The 7,031-nt window shown below is 34.0% G+C and overlaps 1 non-coding gene across 1 annotated transcript; it reads right to left on the bottom strand.

Annotated features, from left to right (window-relative positions):
* Positions 1–4,051: 4,051 nt before the first annotated feature.
* On the bottom strand, positions 4,052–4,158 carry LOC114006794 (U6 spliceosomal RNA). The gene has a single exon (XR_003548471.1). It is a non-coding gene; the product is annotated as a U6 spliceosomal RNA (small nuclear RNA).
* Positions 4,159–7,031: the final 2,873 nt, after the last annotated feature.

The following is a 7,031-nucleotide window of genomic DNA, read 5'->3' as shown; positions in this document are numbered from 1 at the left end:
AATGCTATCTGTCTATATATCTGTCTATCTCTATCATCTATTTATTTTTAAAATACAATTTCAAAATCATATGCAACAAAAGCAAAAATAGACAAATAGGAATACGTGAAACTAAAAGACTTCTGTATAGCCAAGGAAAAATCAACAGAGTGACTAAACAACTTATGGAATGGAAGAAAATATTTGCAAACCATACTGATAAGTAGTTATATTCAACATATATAAGGCATTCAAACAACTCATCATCCTCCCACACTATCTCAAGTGTCAACAGTTGTTTTCCATTCCTTTTTCCTCCTACATTTTATTGATTCACAAAATATCCTAATTAATCTAACTACTTTCAATAGCAAGTTCAGCTGAGATATATGTATATATCTGTGAATACATACACTAATTTGTTATAACATATCTGAACAAGATCTAGTTTGAGCCACTAAGAAGGATAAGTCATCAATTTGAAAAGAACCTCTGTCAGAGCACTATGAAATTTCCAAAAATTCAAACAAGAACAAACATCAGATTAATGGTGATGTTTTGGTGGACGAATGTTGAGATCACTGATACATTACGAAAAGTTTATGTGAACAATGGTCCAAAGGAAACAGCAGTTAACATATGGATATCTCATTTTAAGAAGGGACAAAGCAATGTTGAAGATTATGCCCACAGTCGCAGACAACTCGCAAGGAAACTTGCATGGAATAAAATTCATCTTATTTGTGCCCTGATGGAAGAAAATCAGTGATTCACACAGAAAATAGCCAACACCATGGACACATCAATTGGTTCAACTTATACAATTCTGTCTGAAAAATTAAAATTAAGTGAATTTTCTGGTCAATAGGTACTAAAACTGTTGAGTCTACAACAGCTGCAGAAAAGAGCACAACTTTAAATGGACAGGGAAAGACTGGATATTTTAGAATGATTGTGTGAATTCAGGCTTTTTTCTTTTTCACCAAATCTCCTGCACTAATGTGGATATATTTTAATAAAGAAATATCTGCAGGCAATATCTACAGAACACACACGTTTTTGATGTTATTTAGTAACTTTATTTTTAAACTTCTCCCGTGCAGTGTCTTAACATTGAGTAGCTTTTATTTTCATGAGCATGGTATGTGTGCTAATCATTTTCACATCCATTTTTATTTACTAGACTCCGAGGACTCCATAATATTGCCCATTAGATGCATCCTTTTCCTCCTCTAGATTCTGGCACATTTTGAGGCTTGGCATAGTCTACATTCCTAGAGTGCCTAAATATTCTTTCTCTTCATGATTTCTCCCTTTATAGGGTACCAGGCCATTTTTTCACTTCCTCTAGTAGGTAACACTGTTTTTATTTTATGGTATAACTTCTCCATCTCAGAAGGAAAAGAGGAAGATCATATAAAGTGTTAACTAAGTATCTAAGAAGGTTCATTTTTCAGGCACTGTAATTCAGAGGATCATTAATTGAAGAGAGTTCTTTCCTGAACCCAAGGCTTGAAACCTGACTTCCTTTGTGTAGCACACAGCTGGTAGGAGACCGAAAATTGAAAGGACAGTTTTCTATCTGATAGTCACTTTTCAAATTGCTCTGAGAAGTACGTGTTTGCTAGTCTATGAAATATGTAGAACACAGAGTAGCCAAATGTATACAAATTCTGTCATTTAAAACCTCATTAAATAAAGATTTCGAAGAACTGAAAAAGAGTATAAATACTTTTTCTCTCTTTTTTTAAAAAAATGAATTCACTTTGTATTTCAGAACTATTTCTTTTCTGTCCAAGTATCTCTTTCCAACTATATTATTAATATTATGTACTGACCCTTATCTTGAGTTTTTAATGATGAATAAATATATCTATAATTTTTGTACATATAGAAATTACTTTGTTTGGTAAAATTGCACAAAATTTTCTGAGAAAGAAAAATTTTAAAGGGACACTCAAAGAGGATTTTGTACATAGTCGTAGTAGGTCAAGCTTCAGAGTTGAATTTCAAAAAGGTAACTGCATTGCTTCAGGAGAATCTATTGAAACTACATAACATTTTATAAATAATATGATTAACTCATAAGTCTCAGTATCTTTAGTGGGATAACCAATGAATAAAGCTAAGCAGAAGCAACCAAGCAAAAAACCTGAATAATAAAATATTACAATGGAAAATGTGAGCATGTGTTGATGAAAAGTCCAGTATATATCTTAAGTTGACTTCACACTTACAGAAAATATGTACTTTTTTGAATTTGAATAGTGTGTATAATATCTCTAAAGCACAAGAGACACTCTTTGAGTTTTCAACTCAAGTGGTTTGTGATGAGTTTGTTTATTAAGCTAAATGCCAGGCACCATTCAAAGCACAAGGAATGCAGTTGATAACGTCCATATTTATGGACCTATAATATTCTTTCTCTGTGGTCCACTGATGACATTAGGAGACACACATTCCAATATAAAGAGAGATAATGTACAAGATGCAAGGAAATTAAATGTGGAATACAAGTGATCTCCAAAATTCATGGAAAATGCCTATTTTGAAAATCTATGCATGAGTTTTGCACTAAAATAAATTTATACTTTAATTCTGTTCACTAATGAACTTTCTGAAGTCCCTCATATGCCTGAGAAAAATTAAAGGGGCTTAATTTTCAAAGAAATAGTGATAAGCCATTTAAGAAACTTCCTATAAACCATAAAATACTTCTGGACAAGTAAAATCAGGTTGTGATGAAAAGTTTTCATTCGTACTTTTCTTCATTCCCTTAAGTCTTGAAGTCTCTTTATGCTCAAATACCCAAGTAATAGCTCATTAACTGTAACCATGTTTGTTCCTTTTCATTGCAATTCTATTTTAAGCATGACAGAGAATCAAATGGCATATTACTAAAGGGTAAAAATTAGTGCAGGTGAAGGATTTTAGGACAACACGAGAAGCTACTTTGCATCATAAATATTCTGCTAAATATTTAGAGACAGAGGTGGCTTGAGGGAACATTTCACATTTACCCCTGAAGCAATGTGACATTTATTACCTTTTAATTATTTTAACAATAAGATCAAAATTAGAACACCACAACGTGGAAAGAACGTTTACTTTTGTTATCAAGTTGACTAAGTTGGCATAAACATCAAAGCACAAACCAGTTCCCCATCTTTGTCAATTGGTGGAGATCTAACATAATACTGCTTAAAAAAAAAATGCCTCTGGTGCACATGGCTTACAAACCATATAAACGCTTCTAAGGGATTTTAGCATCTTCAAATGTCTCCATTTGGCATAGCTTCCTTCTGCATAAGGGATTTAGATTTGGTCCCAGTCCAGTAAATGGAGAACCTAAATTAGGCCTGACACAGCCAAGAACTATATGTGTATTATGTATACGCTGTAGAGGGGTGAGTAATGGGATAGGGGATGAGCGCGAAAGTTTTATGAAGCAGCGAATCAATAACAATAGACGACCAGAAAAAAACATCTCCAGGATGCTTTCACCTTAACTAAATGGGAAATCTGACTGCTTTATAGAGCTGTGATACAGTAATGGCAGGAATCTCATATTTTGTTGCTTTTAGTTCTTACACTATGGCTCTTGGGGATACAAATACATACTGGTGACCAATGAATAATTAGGGAAAGTATAAAGCCACAGATCATGACATTTTTCTATAGATCTTGATTATTAAAAGCTGAAATAAACATGTGATTGAGACATTATGGACATAACCAGTGAAATCAATCTTAATTTCAATTATTTTGGCCACTCGGTAGTCTCAGGAATAGGCTCATACAACTTTTTTTTCTTTTTTATAATGGGTTGTTGGTATAGGGTGTGTTCACTTGCCAGAGAGAGACAGAGAGAAGGAAAGTGAGAAATCATTCCCCAGAGGGAATGTCAACACTGCAATTTCGTCTCCTCTATTCTCCTCTTGGGATTTTGGGCATGCATGCACATATGTATGTTCTTTGTAATTTCCTTTTTTCTTTTTCTTTTCTTTCTTCTTTTTTTAATCCTTCAAACTTTTATTTAAGTGCAACAATCCAGGATGGATCTTAGATCTTGAAAAATAGGGAACGCTTCACGAACGTGCATGTCCTCCTTGCCCAGGGGCCATGCTAATCTTCTTTGCATTGTTCCAAGTTTAGTATATGTGCTGCCGAGGTAAGCACCCCTTTGTGATTTTCAAGCTGCGGGGTTAGGAACTTGAGCGACAGTTGGCCACATGGGAGCCCAGCCCTTTAGTTGTTATACCACCTACTGGCCCCCGTACAATATTTTCTGGACATTTGCAAACCGATTCATCACGTGATCACTAGGAACTGAGGACATACACGCGAGGCCAATGGCACAGCTATCCCAGTCTTTGTCATTAGTACTAAACAACATGGTTGTGGAAAATGTACTAGCTGTCTTTTAAGGCAGCAGTTTCAAAGGCATTTTAAGATACACACCAAATTACCAAAGGTTTTTCTTTCTAACCTGTTATTGTATAAAAAGTCTATATATAATTGATTTTTGTTTTAATACCATATAGCCTATCTTCAAAATAATTACTCAGTTACCTGCTGAATATAGAAAAAAAATGCTCTTTATGTAGAAAAAAGAAATTTTTTAAACTATCATTTAGGATTTTAGAAAAAGCATACACTGGGGCCAGAAGATGGCATAGTGATTAAGGTGCTGACTCCCACATGGTTGACCATGGCTCAAGTTCTGGACCTGGCAGATTGTAATGGGTACATGTGCTGCATATGAGCCCAAAATCCCAATAAGAGAATGAAGGAGAAGGGATTGTGGAGTGGCCCTCCCTAATGAGGGGGATTGGTTTCTCACTTTCTCTCTCTTTGTCTGTCTCTTTCCAGCAAATGCATGTGCCCTACAGAAAAAAAAAATCTTTCTCTCTCAAAAAAAAGCATACACTTAAATTTTTTTTTTTTTTTTAGAAATTTTTGCTATAGAGTGTGTGCACTCACCAAAAAAGACAGAGAGAGACAGAGAGACAGAAAGCAAGCGATGGCCACGCTGCAAACTTTTCTCCTCCATTCTCTTTTTGGGATCTTGGGCACACACGCACACGTGCCCAGTGTGAGTTTAAGCCACTGGGTCCGGGACTCAAACTGCAGTCGACTACATGGGAATCAGCAAATTAGAAAATGTGAATGATATAGATCAACTAAATATATGTAAATATAAAAAATAATCAAAACAGATGCACATAGATGTGAAAAACTTCAACAAATCTGTAACCATTCAATAAGTTTAGTAGGTACAATCAAAGCAATAAATAACATTCCTCGCAATGCACCTCCTGACCAGATGAATACTAAACATACTAAAAAGAAATGTGAAAGTGAGAATTTTGACTTATGCCTAAGTCTAAGAAAAAAGAATAATTCAATATTTAAATTTTATTTGCTCTACTTTTTTTGTACATACTTTCTATTGGGTTGAAAAGTTATGTGACATTTCTAGTTTATCAAGAAATTTTATCATGAATGGATTTGAATTTTACTATATGACTTTTCTACGTATTTGTCTCAGTATTTTAGTGTAGTAAATTTTTACCAATTGAATATATCACATAATACTAATCTTGAAATCCTGTGATACACAACTGGACATGATGTGACATATTTATTCTGTGTTACAGCGCTGCATTTGTTTTTATATTTTATTTAGCGTTTATGGAAAAACGCTGGCCTATAATTTTCTTTTCTCATAAGTTCTTATATGATATGGGTCAAGATTAGACTCAGTACATGTAATGAATTACAAAATGTTCATACTTTTTCTATTCTCTAACAGATTTATACACACTACTGAGAATATTTCTTCCTTGAATGTTTGAGGGAACTTACTGATGAAATCTGGCCAGGAAGTGTATTTGTGAAGAATTTTTTAAATTATTTTTATTGTATGTACTAAGCTTACTGAATTGTTGTACATTTATCAAGGTATTTTATTTCTATATGTGTCTGTTTTGGTTATTTTTTATATTTATATATATTTAGTTCATTTATTTCATTTACATTTTCTAATTTTTGACATAAAATTTCTTATAATATCATTTGGCTGGTTTGTTTAATATCTGCAACACCTCTAGCAATGTTTCCTTTGTCTTGTCTGGCTGGTTACTTTAAACTTCTTTCACGTTTTTACTGCTCCCTCATGCCAGAGTATCCCATTTTAGAGAGAGTTAAGAAAATGTATTTTGTTTACCAGCCATAGTATCACAGAGTTAATGCAACTGTTGGCAATGATGAGGCAATTTGGGATGGTTCTGAGTTCACCTCCTGATTTCCTTGAGCATACCAGGTACATTCACGCTTGTGTTCATGATCCTGGTTGGCTGAGGCTAGGAGGAGGATTGTAGTACAATAATGCTGTTTAGGTGTCTCTGTCTTTCTCTAGTTCCATCTCTCATGGGGGAAAAGAAAGTAAACTTTACACAAAATATAAGAGAAGAAAATTGATTTGTTAGTTCTTTTTATTGTATATTTGACTCTCTAAAAAATTTTTGTTTATTTTCCCAGGAATAACAGAGACAGAGATAGAGAAAGAGGGAGAGAGAAGAAAAGACAATCCCCAAAGGGTCTTCATATTGTGGTTCACCCCAGCTTTAGTCAACCCTAGATTGTGGTCATGTGAACATGCTCAGTGTTTTCAGAGAGGTTTCTAGATACAAACCCAGAACCTTCCCAAAGGAGTCAGCCTCTCAGAGCATGGTGTTATCACTGTAGCACTGCCAACTCTCATTATGCATTGTCTACTTCTTAATATTTTCATCTCTATGAATTTCTCCCTTTGGCGCTATCCATGTTTACTGTGATATTATTCTGAATTCTAAAATGAGATCCAAGCTCCTTAATTTTCACTGCTTTCTTTTCTTGATATGTATTTTAATGAGTCCAACTACTTTATAATAAACTATTTTATTAACATTCAATTGAACTTATTTTTGTTTATCCTTTTAAAATTATCCTGTTTATTCTTTCTAATCAGTTGCATATTTTTACCATTACACCCATGTCTTCACCTACTA

This window comes from Tupaia chinensis, unplaced genomic scaffold, assembly GCF_000334495.1.
Source record: "Tupaia chinensis unplaced genomic scaffold, TupChi_1.0 Scaffold000085_1, whole genome shotgun sequence".
Taxonomy (NCBI): domain Eukaryota; kingdom Metazoa; phylum Chordata; class Mammalia; order Scandentia; family Tupaiidae; genus Tupaia; species Tupaia belangeri.
Note: the sequence above shows the minus strand (reverse complement) of the source record. Positions and strands in the feature narration are given on the sequence as shown.